At 40.6% G+C, this 17,842-nt stretch overlaps 2 protein-coding genes across 2 annotated transcripts in view; both read left to right on the top strand.

The window, feature by feature from the left end:
• Window positions 1-11,307, top strand: part of LOC135541537 (beta-1 adrenergic receptor-like) — a 35,464-nt gene extending 24,157 nt beyond the window's left edge. Inside the window, exon 2 of the mRNA XM_064967857.1 lies at window positions 10,566-11,307. The gene's annotated coding sequence lies outside the window, so the exon portion shown is untranslated. The remainder of the gene's footprint in view (window positions 1-10,565) is intronic.
• The window catches only part of LOC135541571 (prolactin-releasing peptide receptor-like), a 31,939-nt gene continuing 15,886 nt past the window's right edge, over window positions 1,790-17,842 (top strand). The window contains exons 1-2 of the mRNA XM_064967879.1: window positions 1,790-5,195; window positions 5,404-5,504. The gene's annotated coding sequence lies outside the window, so the exon portion shown is untranslated. The remainder of the gene's footprint in view (window positions 5,196-5,403; window positions 5,505-17,842) is intronic.

The following is a 17,842-nucleotide window of genomic DNA, read 5'->3' on the forward strand; positions in this document are numbered from 1 at the left end:
TGTGTGCAACAGGGCATCGAAATGGAATGCAAGCTTGTTGTGTTCAACAGGGCATCGAAATGGAATGCAAGCTTGTTGTGTTCAACAGGGCATCGAAATGGAATGCAAGCTTGTGTGCAACAGGGCATCGAAATGGAATGCAAGCTTGTTGTGTGCAACAGGGCATCGAAATGGAATGCAAGCTTGTTGTGTTCAACAGGGCATCGAAATGGAATGCAAGCTTGTTGTGTTCAACAGGCATCGAAATGGAATGCAGGGCATCGAAATGGAATGCAAGCTTGTTGTGTTCAACAGGGCATCGAAATGGAATGCAAGCTTGTTGTGTGCAACAGGGCATCGAAATGGAATGCAAGCTTGTTGTGTGCAACAGGGCATCGAAATGGAATGCAAGCTTCACAAAAAAAAAGAAATGTAAAAAAATGATTCTCGCCTGTATGGGTAACAGGGTTGACGTTTTATGCTCGGCCCACTCAGTTTTCCATAACATAACACCAGAAGAATTGGCAAAAACAGTAGAACCAGCTCACCTGCTTGTACCATATGATTTCACTATTAGATTTCAATGTTTCTTTTGAAAAAAATATTTACAAGGAATACTTTCCCCATATTTAAACGAGAGCTCAGATCACATAACAAGGATGACATTACTTTATCAAAGCAACCAAATACCCAGGGCTGTACAATGATGGTGAAAAGTCACAGAGGGTGCACGGAGGGACACTTAAGCAAGTCGTTATTCATATTTACATTACGGGTGGGTTTAATCTTGAATGCTGATTGGTTAAAAGCACATTCCACCTGGTGCCTATTCCACAAGTTACTACCGGCTAAATCTACTCTGTTCCATCTGACTGTGCAATCCACTGTCTCATCCGCCCATCCAGGCAAATTATGAACTTGATCTCCACTATAAAAAACATTGAGACATTATCTCACGTTTCTTTTAAACTAACATTTAGTTTTCAACAGCGGAAATTTGTATATCCTTCCAGTCTGTCTCTCCAACATTTGCAACATTGTTTCAATATTTAAATTAAATCTCCAGCTGTCCCGTAGTAATGAACGTGTCGGGAATCTGGACGAGACAGACAGATAGGCAGGCAGCGTTTCTCAGCCAGTCGAAATCATGAATCAGCTGGCATCATTTTTATGGATATATACAAAGGCATGTCAATTGAGAAAAAGTAAAATTAATGAAGTGCAGCTAGTTTGAGGTCTTTACAGCTTCAGTGTTTGAAGTGATTGTGTTTGTTTGAGCTGTGTTGTTGGCTAGCTCCTCTGAACAACAGTGTCCTGACAAGAGAGCACATTTTCTATGCCAGGCGAAATCGCGCCTTATTAGCATGGATGTATCCAAATTAAATGTCACTAGAAAACAGCTTAAACAAATGTAAATGCAGCTACTGTTGTTATTGTTTTTTACATTTGGCGTGACTATAAGTTTGCCATAGTTGGCTCGCTAGCAAGCAAGGAATAAGAATTTAGCCAGCCAGTATGGCAGTGGAATATTTAGAACGAACGGCTGGGTCACGTCGATAGATACAGAACAAAAAAACTGAACGACTGGATCGCATCTCTGGCAACCAAACCAATAGAACGAATGACAAGCCAGCTTAGGTGGCAACCTTAGATTTGTGTTGGGACTATATCTTGTGGAAGGATGAAATAGTATGAATAAATTAATCTAAATAATGTTTTTAATTAAAATATGTCCATCATTATTTGATTATGTTGGTAACCCGTTGTATAAAAGTGATAATGCCCTTGAAGCTGGTGTTTGGAGGATATATTGGCACAATACCTGTGCCAATATATCCTCCAAACACCAGCTTCAAGGGCATTATCACTTTTTAAAAAATCTGATTGATTGAATTCTCCCTGTGGTATATTTTAAAGGGCACTTAATTTAATATAACAAGCTTTTAAAATACAATATTGGCAATTTCTATTTAATGCAAAAGGAACTCTTTTCATTACACTTTTTTGGTGAAACCAAATAGTTTAGGTTAGGTTGATCAAGGACACCACGCTACTGTTCTTAAAAGTCCAAATTGTTAATATAAATATTATTGATATAAATGCCTAGTTGCGGATGAAGCCACCTAAAGTGGGAACCCTCTCCATTGAGTTACCATGGGTAGGTAGGATACATACATATTATGAATAGTCCTTAAAAAATATGTCATTTAGTAGGCCTATTTATTATATAGCCTTAAAGTAAAAATTACACACTTGTATTACAGTAAAGTAAATGCCACGTTTACCTGTTCTGGCGCACTTCCTGGAAAATTGCAGCTCTGTGTGGATGCATCCCACTAAGCAAGGACCGACGCCGACGTCTTTTTTAGGGCCAGTCTTGATTTCAAACCAATCATAGGCGTCTATGTTTGGTTCAGATTTTGGTCTTATTTGGGAACTACCCAGCATGCTTTACAAGTGTTTGTTTAACATTTACATTTTGGTCACTTTTATCCAGAGCGACACACAGTCAGTGCTAAGATAGATAATCAACATATCACAGCCATGGCAAGATTTTTTTATTTATTTAACCTTTATTTAACTAGGCAAGTCAGTTAAGAACAAATTCTTATTTACAATGATGGCCTACCAAAAGGCAAAAGGCCTCATGCAGGGACAGGAGCTGGGATTAAAAAGATATAATTTTATAAAAAATATAAATATTGGACAAAACACACATCATGACAAGAGAGACAAGAGACAAGAGAGACAACACAACACTATATAAAGAGCGACCAAAGACAACAACATAGCAAGACAGTAACACATGACAACACAGCATGGTAGCAACACAACATGACAACAACATGGAAGCAACACAACATGGTAGCAGCACAAAACATGGTACAAACATTTTTGGGCACAGACAACAGCACAAAGGGCAAGAAGGTAGAGACAACAATGCATCACGCAGGGCAGGCACAAATGTCAGTAATAGTGTCCATGATTGAGTCTTTGAATGAAGTGATTGAGATAAACTGTCCAGTTTGAGTGTTTGTTGCAGCTTGTTCCAGTCACTAGCTGCAGCAAACTGAAAAGACAAGAAACCTATGGATGTGTGTGCCTTGGGGACCTTTAACAGAATGTGACTGGCAGAACAGGTGTTGTACTGTATGTAGAGGATGAGGGCTTCTTAGATATCATGTTTGACTGCTTTGAAATTCATGCTGTTTTAAAGATTGTAAAATAAATGTATTATAGCTCCAATCTTCAGTTGGCTCCCATTTCCTATATTAAATGGATTTACAAATTATTATTATTATATAATGCTTACTTCATTGAGTAATTTTGCCATTATTTGGAAATTAATGACCAAAAAAGACATCTTGTCAATGTCTGTAAATTGTGTCTTTTCAACTTTAATTCAGAACTGAAAAGGAACCTGATTTAATCCGGTAAATATACATTTTCAACATCAGGAAAATACTTATTTTAAACATCAGGAAAATACTTATTTTAAACATCAGGAAAATACATATGTTCACCTTTCATTCAGAACATTTAATGAATGTCTGGAAAATACAAATCTAAAATTCACATTTTCAATGTCATTTTGCTTACTGGGTGTAGCTTCTGTGCAGAGGTCATGATGACTTGAAATCATTGCCTGAAGTAGAAAGAAGCAAGTCTGAAGAAAGCATTCATCACAGACGTTGCCAAGATACAGAGTAACTAAATTGCATGTTGTGCAGCTAAGCAACAACCGTAAACTAAGGCTTGGGAGCATGCTGTGTGCTGAGTCACAAAAAGCAAACCTGTAATAGTGATTGTGGCGTGGTAGACTACCACTGGAAATGTTCAAGTGCAGGGAATTACTTTTCTCTCCGTATTCGTTGACACTCCTACTGCTGCACCGAATCCTGACGTTAAGAAAAATACTTATCTCAGCAAGGTGTATTTAGTGGGAAGCGATGAGTCAGCTTGAGCTGCGTGTGAACAGGTGGCTGACTTCAATGCATCTCAGACATTAGTGTTTGTTGTCACTGTCTGGGCCAGCCAGCACAGTAGCCCCCTTAGAAAGTCGTTGCGTTGACTAAGAACCACGAACTGAGTTTGCCAATGATTAATTTTCAACTATACTAAATGCCAGAATATCACTAGTAGTGATGAAATAATATTCGTTTTATTATTTAGTTTCCATGTGAAATTACTATTTTACAGCTTAATCTCGATGAGGTTGAGGAAGGTCAGACCTCAGTCAGTGCTCCCACTCATTGGGAAAATAAAGCAACAGATCAGTACAGACTCCTCTCTCTGTCCAGATTATCTATCATCCTGTGGCCTTCCAGAATTCACCAGGAGAGCAACAGAATTGGCTTCGGCAGGGACTGCCATGCCATTGTTGAGAACTGGGTAATGTTGACTGCCTACTGTATATCTTCCATGGATCAACTTTACCTCACGTGATCCTCACAGTTTGCTCATACTGTAGATGGCTTGCTGATTTATAGCCGAAAAACAAATGAAACAAGCACTGCACCCAGACACCAGTCACAAACAGCCACCTGGACACACAGATAGGCCTATCACAAGCTCAACGGCAGCATACTCTGCAATTTGGCCACCCCTTCCCTAGCCACACACTACTTTTTATATAACCAATCAACATGAGCTTGTAAGTGGCATCGGATAATGAATGATGACTGTGACTGAATTGATTGTACCGACCTCCCCTGTGCTCATAATATTGTAAGTGTTGTGTGTGCAGACTGGGCTGTACTGGGGGCTGTTCATCTGGGGGCTGAGCTCTTGAAGCACTGGTACAATGTGAGCGGTGTCTGGTGTGTGCCAGTCTACCTTTCCTCCCCCTGTGATGGTAAGTAGGGTCTTAGCAAACTAATATCACAAAAGAAACATGCGCATAGTAAAAAGCACAATCAAAAGGGTAGAGGAATAGTATTGGTATTGCTGACAGTATTGGTGCTGAAACTGTATAGTGATCCTGTTCCTTTTTGCAGACTCCTTGGCTGGTATCTGTGAGGCAGCAGGGATCCAGGATGTCTGTTGGTACCTGTATTGGGATATGGAGCAGAGGGGTGTGGGTGTGCAGACAATGATGGCGGATCTGGAGATGGCTCCAGAGCAGAGTGTCATTGTTCTGTCTGCTTCTTCTCACTGCCCTACTGGTTCAGACCTCTCCCAGAAGCACTGGAGACTTAGTCCTCACAGAGTTTATGGTGGGTACTGCTCCATGACCCAAATGTTTTTACAGTCTTTAGTAATGATGGCTGTTATCAATGTTTTTAAAATTTTCTTTGGAGATTGTCGTTCTTGTAGTCCTGTTCAGTCTCTTCGTGCTCTCTCTCTCTTCTTCTCTCTGAATCTTTCTCTCTTCTACACTCCCAGAGGAGTAGGTTTTTCACTGTCTTCCTTCTGCCTGCACAGGGCCCATGCCACGGGGTCTTTGAATAAGACTCCTGGCCAATGTGTCAGTGTGCCTCTGGGGATGGAGCTTCTGTCCTTCTCCTACAGCTTTGGGCTTTACGGTGAGTCACGTCAATGGTTCACTTGCCACTCAGTGTATCTTTCATCGAATGTGATGATTGCAAGATCCCAGGTCATACAGTAGACTGACAGTTAATCTCTGTAGGGAAATGCATTGTCTTATATAGTAGGCATCCTCAATTTGTCCTTACTGCAGTCGAGAGGGTTGGGCACCTCTTATGTGCCCTAAAGCAGAGCTCCAAACTGCTAGCCATTCAGTCCCAGGCCTAATCATTCAGGCAAATCCCTGTCCTAGGCAGTAGGGAGTGAAGAGCATGGCGGAGAGAGGCATGCTGGTCAGAGAGAGATTGAGAGAGAAGCTCAGGCTTCTGGGATTTCCTGGCAGCTGGGATCACCTGATCCAGCATGGTGGACTGTACTGCTGCACTTGGCTGAATGGTGAGCAAACCATTCAAGCTCAAAATTTGTCATCTTTTGACCAATTCAAACAGAACAATGTAGCTACTCCATTTAGGCATTGCAACTTCCGGTCTACATTGATCGTGGAATTGGTCAAAAGTCTAAGAGCATTTGAAAACATCAAGACAGGTTGCTTTTATTTCTTTGCTTTTAAAGAACCAGCATTCTCTAACTAGCCTTTGCTGTCATCACTTTTCTCACACAATTTCCATGTCTAGTTTGTCCACTTTATTCTCAAATATATTCATTATACCATTATCAATGATGCTGTACAGTTTTCTTGAACTGAATTTAACCACTTTTAGCCGAGCTGAGTTGGAGCAGTCATGCTTTGTAAAAGAGTCTGATAAATGACATAATATACAGTATTATGTCCATGTCCACAATACTCAATATAATAATTGCCAGTTCTTTTGTACTAATACACTACCTGGTACCAGTAAATGATGTAAAATAAAATAAGTGCTATGTTCCATGTTGAAAATGTATTTTCTTTGATCTTCAATTATGACCTCTTCCCCTGTCTCCTTTAGTCCAGCAAGTGGAATTAATGGAAAATAGGAGACATATCTACATGCTTCCCAATGGCTATCTGAATGTGAGTGCTATCAACAGCCATAACCTAGACTACGTAGCTGAGTCCATCCGACTTGCATTGACCTCTGTCTTCTGAAGTCAGCGGCCTCATTACATTATAGTGACAACCTCTATAAAACTCTTATTCAGCTTGACTAAATCCTGTGAAGGAAGCATCTTTATGTCACATAGAGTACCAAACGAATGAGGGCTGAACGCATAAGGAAAATGGCTTTTAGTTATCATTTGAAACTAAGTGTAATGTCAAGCTTTCAAATAGAGATAGGGAATATGAATTATTATCTGCATAGCTGGAGAAATACAGTGGGCATGTAGTTGTGGTATGATGGTCCAGTAAGGAGCACTCTTTCCTCTGGTCCCAACCTGGTCTCAGAGCATTTTGTATTATTCTGTATGTAAATCTGAGACACCCCATTTAGTATGATATGTTACATTTCTTATGAAATGTATTAATTTGTGGATGTCCATCACCCATTTCATATGACATGTTATGAATTACAGTTCTTATTATATCTTACGAATTTGTAAAACGTATGATACGGTACGTGACCGACCGGCTATATTCGGTCTTATGTAGCAAAAAGTTTTTTATATTAGATAAAAGTAGAGACTCAGAGCTAGAAAACGGTATATCATACCTGACTGTTGTGGAACAATGGAAAAGTAATTATCCTCTGACATTTGATACAATTATTACCTCACTTTAGAGAAAATGGCCCTGGGAATGTTTTGGTACACCTACTGGAGAGCTCTTCTTTGTCAACAACCGTTCAGCATCATTCACACCCTCTAAAGCCTTATCCCCACCCATCTCTTTAAGGATTTACATGTGAGGACATGTACTAAACAACCAAAGATTTAAAGAATAAAGGCTGGTTTATACAACGTGTGTATTAATATAATTAATCTGGAGTGCCAGAGTGTGCTCAGAGTGCGCTCTGGGCATTAGTAAACTCAGACCATTGTCAGATTGTCCATTGGAAAATTCAGAGCATTTCACTCTCAGAGCGTTCACTGGACGCTCTGGCCGAGGAGTAGGGTTGATACGAGCGTTCTGACCTAACAACAGCAGTCAAACATCCAAGCTAACTGGCTAACGTCGGCTAGCTTGCTAGCTACTTCCAGACACAAATGAGAGACACATCACTCTGATCATTTTACTCGCCCTAGCAGAGCTGGTTAGGCTGTTTTTACATTATCCTGAGCGTTGGTGACTGCTACTGTGTTTCTGGCAACAATTTAGTTAAATTTTTTTGCCAACGTTTTCGGACACCGTCCATATTCACCGGGTGTTGAGTGTTCATAAATTCCTCAGTTATTCTGTGCTCTGGCACACTCAGACTAGAGTGCTCTGAAATCGGAGTGTTTACTAGCTACGCCTATCGGCAGTTGTCGCAATGACATCATGAACATTCTATTGAAATGGTTACTTGCATAGTGGAGTCTTTTGTTTAGACATGTAGCTAGCTAGTTAAACAATGAACCACAACCCCAACTCATAACGTTACTACCCTGCATGAATCTGCAGGTAGTTAACCAATCAGGTATAATTAGGCTATAACGAGCAATGCAAATGGCTCTGACATATGAATAATATAACTACATAGATTATACACGTAATGTTAGCTAGTGAATCAGCCGGCTGATATTAGCTAGCTAGCTAACAGTACACTTTAACTTGAAATGAAAACAGCTTTCTGACAAAATTAGAAAGGTCTAATATGAAAAATGTAGCCAGTTAGGCTATCCTACATGGATGGACATTTCGCCCTCTCTGTCACGGATGCCGTGGTTGCCCTTAGTTTGAAGATGTAATCCGGAGACAGGTATTTTATACAACAGACTTCAGTGTGTTCTCTTTTTGACTCCATCTGCATAATTTGCAAACTAACGCAATAATTGTCTCCATCTCCTTAGCTATCGTACTCTAATTCCATGGTGCATTCCAAAGATTTCAAAACTCGGTCGTCCAGAAAGTGGAGAGCAACACTTATGCAGTTCCACTACATGATATCTTTCAAAAAAGCTGTGTTCGAAAGGATTACCTACACATACTGACCAGCTTATGTTATAGACAGAAGCATGCTACATGGCAGACCAATCAGAACTCATCTCTCGGCATGTCCAGCCCACTCATTATCTCAGCCAATCACGGCTAAACCAACTACCCAGCTAGCAATGAGGAAGCGGCACAGAAGCGGCCCACTTCCGGAGGGTCGGAACTGATTGAATCGTCCCGGAATCGGGTGTCGGACTCGACCCGGAATCAAAATGATTGACTGCCCAGAATTGGCCCAAGTACATCGGGCCCTTTCCATCAACCATAATTCAGCCCACTTTGCTGACATCTTACCAGAATCCCCCCAGGAGCGGCCTGAAACAAATTTAAATAAATGTATACAAAATTACCCGATTTAGTCATTTTAAATATTACTGTTATACATTGTATACAGTGGGGAGAACAAGTATTTGATACACTGCTGATTTTGCAAGTTTTCCTACTTACAAAGCATGTAGAGGTCTGTAATTTTTTATCATAGGTACACTTCAACTGTGAGAGACGGAATCTAAAACAAAAATCCAGAAAATCACATTGTATGATTTTATTGCATGACATAAGTATTTGATATCAGAAAAGCAGAACTTAATATTTGGTACAGAAACCTTTGTTTGCTATTACAGAGATCATACGTTTCCTGTAGTTCTTGACCAGGTTTGCACACACTGCAGCAGGGATTTTGGCCCACTCCTCCATACAGACCTTCTCCAGATCCTTCAGGTTTCGGGGCTGTCGCTGGGCAATACGGACTTTCAGCTCCCTCCAAAGATGTTCTATTGGGTTCAGGCCTGGAGACTGGCTAGGCCACTCCAGGACCTTGAGATGCTTCTTACGGAGCCACTCCTTAGTTGCCCTGGCTGTGTGTTTAGGGTCGTTGTCATGCTGGAAGACCCAACCACAGCCCATCTTCAATGCTCGTACTGAGGGAAGGAGCTTTTTGGCCAAGACCTCACGATACATGGCCCCATCCATCCTCCCCTCAATACGGTGCAGTCGTCCTGTCCCCTTTGCAGAAAAGCATCCCCAAAGAATGCTGTTTCCACCTCCATGCTTCACGGTTGGGATGGTGTTCTTGGGGTTGTACTCATCCTTCTTCTTCCTCCAAACACGGCGAGTGGAGTTTAGACTACCTGTGAAGTAGTGACGCGCGACATACACCTAGTTTCCTGAAACGAGTCATATATGTTATGAATTCTGGCTAGGTGGCTAACATTAGCTAGGCTAGGAGTTAGGTTAAAGGTTTAAGGTTTTGTTGTTAGGGGAAGGGTTAGCTAAAAGGGTTAAGACAGATGGTTACTTAAGGCAGAAACAAAAGTAGGGTGGGTGGGCGTATAAAGCAATTGCCTAGCAAGTCAAAGGTTGTGAGTTTAAATCTCAACATGGACAACTTTAGCATATTAGCAACTTTTCAACAACTTGTAACTACCTAGCATGCTACGTTGTAACTACCTAGCATGTTAGCGAACCCTTCCCTTAATCTTAACCTTAATAACCATACCAAACGTAACATAAAACTAATTTGATTGTCCCGGATTTACATTTACTATGTTACGTCTAGGCTGCTGGTCCAAGTTGATCCTAATACCCTAGTATGGTAAGATGGTTATCTTGTGTAGTCAAGGCAAGCATTCATATTTTGGATGAGATGTTAAACAGAGGTCCTGACTTACAGATACACCTATTATGACACAAACTATATGGAGGGAGTAGACGGATTGTCCTGGCCAAATTCCCAGTCGGACTCTAGCCTATTGGTCTGCCATTTAATACTTGTGGAAGTCTTCATCCTCATCACTGCAATAACTGTTGTTTGTGCTAAACACTCATTTTGTGCAAAATCTACCCATGGGTTCTGAAATGGAGACTAATATGCAAATGTTTTGATATGCAAATGTATCATTCATTGATATCCATATTCTGAACGCACTAGCTAGCCATTTCACATTGGTTGCACTCACCCCCCTTTTGACCTCCTCCTTTTCCACAGCAAACAGTGATCCGGGTCATGACACCAATGCTTCCGTCCCTCTCCTCACCCCTACCTGGGCTCGAACCAGGGACCCTCTGCACACATCAATAGTCACCCATGAAGCATCGTTACCCATCGCTCCACAAAAGCCGCAGCCCTTGCAGAGCAAGGGGAACAACTACTTCACAGGAAGGCCATAAAGATCATCAAGGACAACAACCACCCGAGCCACTGCCTGTTCACCCCGCTATCATCCAGAAGGCGAAGTCAGTACCGGTGCATCAAAGCTGGGACCGAGAGACTGAAAAACAGCTTCTATCTCAAGGCCATCAGACTGTTAAACAGCAACCACTAACATTGAGTGGCTGCTGCCAACACACGGACTCAACTCCAGCCACTTTAATAATGGTAATTGATGGGAATTGATGTAAAATATATCACTAGTCACTTTAAACAATGCTACTTAATATAATGTTTACATACCCTACGTTATTTATCTCATATGTATACGTATATACTGTACTCTATATCATCTACTGCATCTTTATGTAATTCATGTATCACTAGCCACTTTAAACTATGCCACTTTGTTTACATACTCATCTCATATGTACAGTGCCTTGCGAAAGTATTCGGCCCCCTTGAACTTTGCGACCTTTTGCCACATTTCAGGCTTCAAACATAAAAATATAAAATGTTGATTCTTGTTGATTCTTCACAAAAAAATACAGTTTTATATCTTTATGTTTGAAGCCTGAAATGTGGCTAAAGGTCGCAAAGTTCAAGGGGGCCGAATACTTTCGCAAGGCACTGTATATACTGTACTCGATACCATCTACTGCATCTTGCCTATGCCGCTCTGTACCATCACTCATTCATATATCTTTATGTACACATTCTTTATCCCTTTACACTTGTGTGTATAAGGTAGTAGTTTTGGAATTGTTAGCTAGAATACTCGTTGATTATTATTGCATTGTCGGAACTAGAAGCACAAGCATTTCGCTACACTCGCATTAACATCTGCTAACCATGTGTATGTGACAAATAAAATGTTATTTCATTTGATTTGATTCAAGTCTCAGACTATTGTGGGAAGCTTGTGAAAGGCTACCCACAACGTTTGACCTAAGGCAATGCTACCAAATACTAATTGAGTGTATGTAAACTTCTGACCCACTGGGAATGTGATGAAAGAAATAAAAGCTGAAATAAATGATTCTCTCTACTATTATTCTGATATTTCACATTCTTAAAATAAAATAAATTACCTAAAACAGGAATTTTTACATGGATTAAATGTCAGGAATTGTGAAAACTGAGTATAACTGTATTTGGCTAAGGTGTATGTAAACTTCCAACGTCAACTGTATATCAGGCCGAGAGCCTAATGCTTCTTAGGTAGTTCCTCATTAGTTTTAGTTTAGAAAACGATCTCTCCACAGAAGAGACAGATACAGGGATGGAAAAAACAGCTTGATTGCCATAGCAACATCAGGGAAAATTTGGCAGACTGGAGTGGTGCTTCAAATACGCTAGTTCTACAACACCTTTAATTGAGCCTCTCATTCTCTTTAATTGCAGGCCTCAACACGTTATGGAAAGAGAATAACTTTATTGGAAACTCTAGGGACATGTCGTCTGGATTCTGGTCATCTTTAGCGGACAATAATTCTTGAGGGCTTGAACAAGTGGTTTGTGATTTCGTTAATACTGCAATATCAACAGACTCTTATCTTTGGTACAGTATATCCTGAAAGATGTCATTCAAAACTAAGTTTAAATTGTGTGCAGTGCTATTGACATATAATGCACAACGTCTCAGGAACGACTGTCTGGGTGAAATACTCGGTGTAGAAAACAGCCGGGCCCGCAACCTGGGCCTAAAGGCCTTGGTGAAAACATTTGCACACAAGAAAGGAGGACTTCAGGAGACGAGTCTCTCAAGTTGGATTTAATTTAAATTTAGCCTTGAGTATTGCAGCCCATTTGTGTAGACTATTAAACAGACAAAACCCGAGCTCAACAAAAAATATTGGCTGAATTTATCCTCAAGCCGACTACTTTTTTCCTCATTGTTAGGCTATTTGATTTGTCATTTTTATAAAAAAGTTTCTAAATAGCAGATAAATACGGTATATAGCTATTGATAGTAAACTGCAAAATGAAAGCTAGTTTTCTATCCAAGCTGGGAGAGGCGCAAAAACGTCTCATAGATTTAGTCTAAATCGTGCACCTTGTGCTTTCAGGGGAATCTCAAGACACAATTGATTAGTACAAAACAACACATTTGGCTATTCAGTCCTTTGGGTGGTGGACTATTCTGGATACACAGGGGAAGCTGTTGAGTGTGAAAAACACAGCAGTATTGCAGTTCTTGACCCACTTAAACTGGTGAGCCTGGCACCTACTACCATACCCTGTCCAAAGGCTAAGGATCCACCCCTTTTTTCTATTTTTGCCTAAAATGACATACCCAAATCTAATTGCCTGTAGCTCAGGTCCTGAAGCAAGGATATGCATATTCTTGATACCATTTAAAGGAACATTTTGAAGTTTGTGGAAATGTTAAATTAATGTAGGAGAATATAACACATTAGATCTGGTAAAAGATAATGCAAAGAAAAAAAAACATGATTTATTTTATATTGTTTTGTACCATCATCTTTGAAATGCAAGAAAGGGGCCATAATGTATTATTCCAGCCCAGGCGCAGTTTAGATTTTGGCTACTAGATGGCAGGAGTGTATGTGCAAAGTTTTAGACTGATCCAATGAACCATTGCCCAAATGTGCCTAATTGGTTTATTAATACATTTTCAAGTTCATAACTGTGCGCTCTCCTTTAAACAATAGTATGGTATTCTTTCACTGCAATAGCTACTATAAATTGGACAGTGCAATCAGATTAACAATAATTTAAGCTTTCTGCCAATATCAGATATGTCTATTTTAGCTCAACCGTCCCATGGGGGACCCACCTATCCTGTAGAGGTTTTAAATATTTTGTCTTGCCCATTCACCCTCTGAATTGCATGAATACACAAACCATGTCTCAATTGTCTCAATGCTTAAAAATCCTTCTTTAACCTGTCTCCACCCATACATCAAAACTGATTGAAATTAATTTAACAAGTGACATCAATAAGGGTTTCACCTGGATTCAGTCTATGTCATGGAAAGAGCAAGTGTTTAAAAAATAATTGTATACTCAGTGTATTTTATTATGTATTCAATTAAATTAATATTAAACTATCCTTCTTGTGAAAGATTGTTGAAGGCTTTTCATGATAATATATATTTATGTTCTCACAAAAGTAGGCTCTCTAGAGCTCATTCTGTTTGATCATGTCCTCTCACCGAGGCCTAATGTCTATGCTTTACTGTTGCTTAATAATGAACCTGACATGTCTGTGCTTTCATCCATTTTTGTCTAAATTCAGTTTGACAATGTGAGCAGGAAGGACACTATGTCACTTCCAAAAAAATCCAACCAAGACGGCACACACCTACGCCTCACATAACATAGTTTCAGCCCAGTGTAGGTAAGTCCAGCCCCCACTCCTACACCCTGCCAATTTATGTGGAATGGTAGCATAAACTGGGTACAAATGTATATTAGCTAAAGACCCCACAGTATGTTCATAATGCATACATTACACCTCTAAAAACATTTGGGGTGGCAGGTAGCCTAGTGTTTAGACCCCACAGTATGTTGAATTGGGCCAGTAACTGGAAGGTTGCTGGATCAAATCCTGGTAAAGGTAAAAATCTGTTGTTCTGCTCCTGAACAAGGCAGTTAACCCACTGTTCCCCAGTAGGCTGTCATTGTAAATAAGAATTTGTTCTTAACTGACTTGCCTAGTTAAATAAAGGTTAAATATGTTTTTGATTTCATAAATGTGACATAGCCACATCATTATGAATGTATGAATAAGACAATAATCACAGATGTCAGAGCTTAACCTATAATACATAGACAGCTGATGTCATAATAGACAGCTGACAGATAGACAGCTGATGTCATAATCATACACAATCCCTAACATCACAGAGAAGACAGTCTAATTGAACGGTATTGTGCTTGGTCATGTAATTTGTATACCTGCAAACATCAGCCTGTGCCTCTAGACACTGGGACTTACCAAACACAATCTATCATATGTTAAATCAAAAGGAAAAAAACAACCCGAGGAAAACAATAGGAGCTGATAAGCTCCAGGCAAGCACCCATCAATCTTTTACTGAAACACGCAAAGATGCTCTCCAGCCATGGCAGCCTCTCTGCTGCCATTAATATCACCCACGTATATAAAACCAAGATATATGTCCACAACAAAAGACTGTGTACATAGCAGATCACAGCTCCCAGTTACAAGAAAACAAGGTTTACTGAGTAAATGACCTCCACAGGAACATGGTCATACCTGTCAGTGCTTCCTGACACTGACAGTACTCATGTACAAGCAGATCTATTTAAGGGGCAGTGCAGTTAAAAACATGCTTATCCAGATTTTTAAATCATATTTCCAAACTATGTGGGAGAAATATCATTCTAAATTGTGAAAATTATGATAATGCCCTTTTTGAAAAGAAAATGCTGGAATTTCAGCCTGTTCAGGTGGGACTTTTGGTCCATATCATGACATCGCAATATGATCTGATTATAAAAGACTGTTCATCTGAGTAAGGGGGTGGGCTCTAGACCATCCTATCAACCAATTAGGGCTGTATATGTAATTATCTTCAAATTTGTTTCCTAGCGCCCACACAATCAGACAGCATTTCAAGGGCAACAGGAGGCTCAGGGAAATAAATTATATAAAATGTATTTTGGAGTTATTTTCATTTAATAAATATACACAGGGATTTATTAGACATACATTGATGATGTAAACATTTTATAATAGCAAAGACTGAATGGGGGCTTTAAAAGAGCCTTATATATTTAATTTACATTGAGTCTACAAAACATTAAGAACACCAGCACTTTACATGACATAGCTTTCACCTGGTCAGTCTATGATCCCTTATTGATGTCACTTGTTAAATCCACTTCAATCAGTGTAGATGAAGGGGAGGAGACAGGTTAAAGAAGGATTTTTAAGCCTTGAAACAATTGAGACATGGATTATGTATGTGTGTATGTGAATTGGAAAATATTTTTGTGCCTTTGAACGGGGTATGATAGTAGGTGCCAGACTCACCAGTTTGTGTCAAGAACTGCACCTCTGCTGGGTTTTTCACGCTCAACAGTTTCCCATGTGTATCAAGAATGGTCCACCACCCAAAGGACTGAAAAGCCAACTTGACACAACTATGGGAAGCATTGGATTCAACACGGGCCAGCATCCCTGCAAGGTGTGTTTGACACCTTGCAGAGTTCATGCCCTGACAAAATGAGGCCTTTCTGAGGGCAAAAGGGGGTGCAACTCAATATTAGGAAGGTGTTCCTAATGTTTAAACACTCAGTGTATGTTACCCATTAGTGGGAGGATAAACCCACTAGTACACAACCAGAGAGTGCATGTACTACAATGTAATTACTAGGCATTACACAGGATTTAGCTAGCTAACCCTTTGACGCATACGAGCACATGGTTGTGATCATTCTACAGTGGTCCCTGCAGCATACGCTCAAACTGGTTTGATTAGAACACTTCATTAGAACGTCTAGTTAAAATAGACACATCAAATCAAAAATCAAATCAAATTTTATTTGTCACACACACATGGTTAGCAGATGTTAATGTGAGTGTAGCGAAATGCTTGTGCTTCTAGTTCCGACAATGCAGTAATAACCAACGAGTAATCTAACCTAACAATTCCACAACTACTACCTTATACACACAAGTGTAAAGGGATAAAGATATGTACATAAAGATATATGAATGAGTGATGGTACAGAGTGGCATAGGCAAGATGCAGTAGATGGTATAGAGCACATTATATACATATGAGATGTGTAATGTAGGGTATATAAAGTGGCATAGTTTAAAGTGGCTAGTGGTACATGTATTACATAAAGATGGCAAGATGCAGTAGATGATATAGAGTACAGTATATACATATACATATGAGATGAGTAATGTAGGGTATGTAAACATTATATTAAGTGGCATTGTTTAAAGTGGCTAGTGATACATTTTTACATCCATTTCCATTATTAAAATGGTTGGAGTTGAGTCAGTATGTTGGCAGCAGCCACTCAATGTTAGTGGTGGCTGTTTAACAGTCTGATGGCCTTGAGATAGAAACTGTTTTTCAGTCTCTCGGTCCCTGCTTTGATGCACCTGTACTGACCTCGCCTTCTGGATGATAGCGGGGTGAACAGGCAGTGGCTCAGGTGGTTGTTGTCCTTGATGATCTTAATGGCCTTCCTGTGACATCGGGTGCTTAAGGTATCCTGGAGGGCAGGTAGTTTGCCCCGGGTGATGCGTTGTGCAGACCTCACTACACTCTGGAGAGCCTTACGGTTGTAGGCGGAGCAGTTGCCGTACCAGGCGGTGATACAGCCTGACAGGATGCTCTCGATTGAGCATCTGTAGAAGTTTGTGAGTGCTTTTGGTGACAAGACGAATTTCTTCAGCCTCCTGAGGTTGAAGAGGCGCTGCTGTGCCTTCTTCATGATGCTGTCTGTGTGGGTGGACCAATTCAGTTTGTCCGTGATGTGTACTTAAAACTTACTACCCTCTCCACTACTGTCCCGTCGATGTGGATAGGGGAGTGCTCCCTCTGCTGTTTCCTGAAGTCCACAATCATCTCCTTAGTGAGGTTATTTTCCTGACACCACACTCTGAGGGCCCTCACCTCCTCCCTGTAGGCCGTCTCGTCATTGTTGGTAATCAAGCCTACCACTGTAGTGTCGTCCGCAAACTTGATGATTGAGTTGGAGGCATGCATGGCCATGCAGCGTGGGTGAACAGGGAGTACAGGAGAGGGCTCAGAACACACCCTTGTGGTGCCCAGTGTTGAGGATCAGCGGGGTGGAGATGTTGTTACCTACCCTCACCACCTGGGGGTGGCCCGTCAGGAAGTCCAGTACCCAGTTGCACAGGGCGGGAACGAGACCCAGGGTCTCGAGCTTGATGATGAGTTTGGAGGGTACTGTGGTGTTAAATGTGAGCTGTAGTCGATGAACAGCATTCTCACATAGGTATTCCTCTTGCCCAGATGGGTTAGGGCAGTGTGCAGTGTGGTTGCGATTGTGTCGTCTGTGGACCTATTGGGGCGGTAAGCAAATTGGAGTGGGTCTAGGGTGTCAGGTAGGGTGGAGGTGATATGGTCCTTGACTAG

This window comes from Oncorhynchus masou, chromosome 1, assembly GCF_036934945.1.
Source record: "Oncorhynchus masou masou isolate Uvic2021 chromosome 1, UVic_Omas_1.1, whole genome shotgun sequence".
NCBI lineage: Eukaryota > Metazoa > Chordata > Actinopteri > Salmoniformes > Salmonidae > Oncorhynchus > Oncorhynchus masou.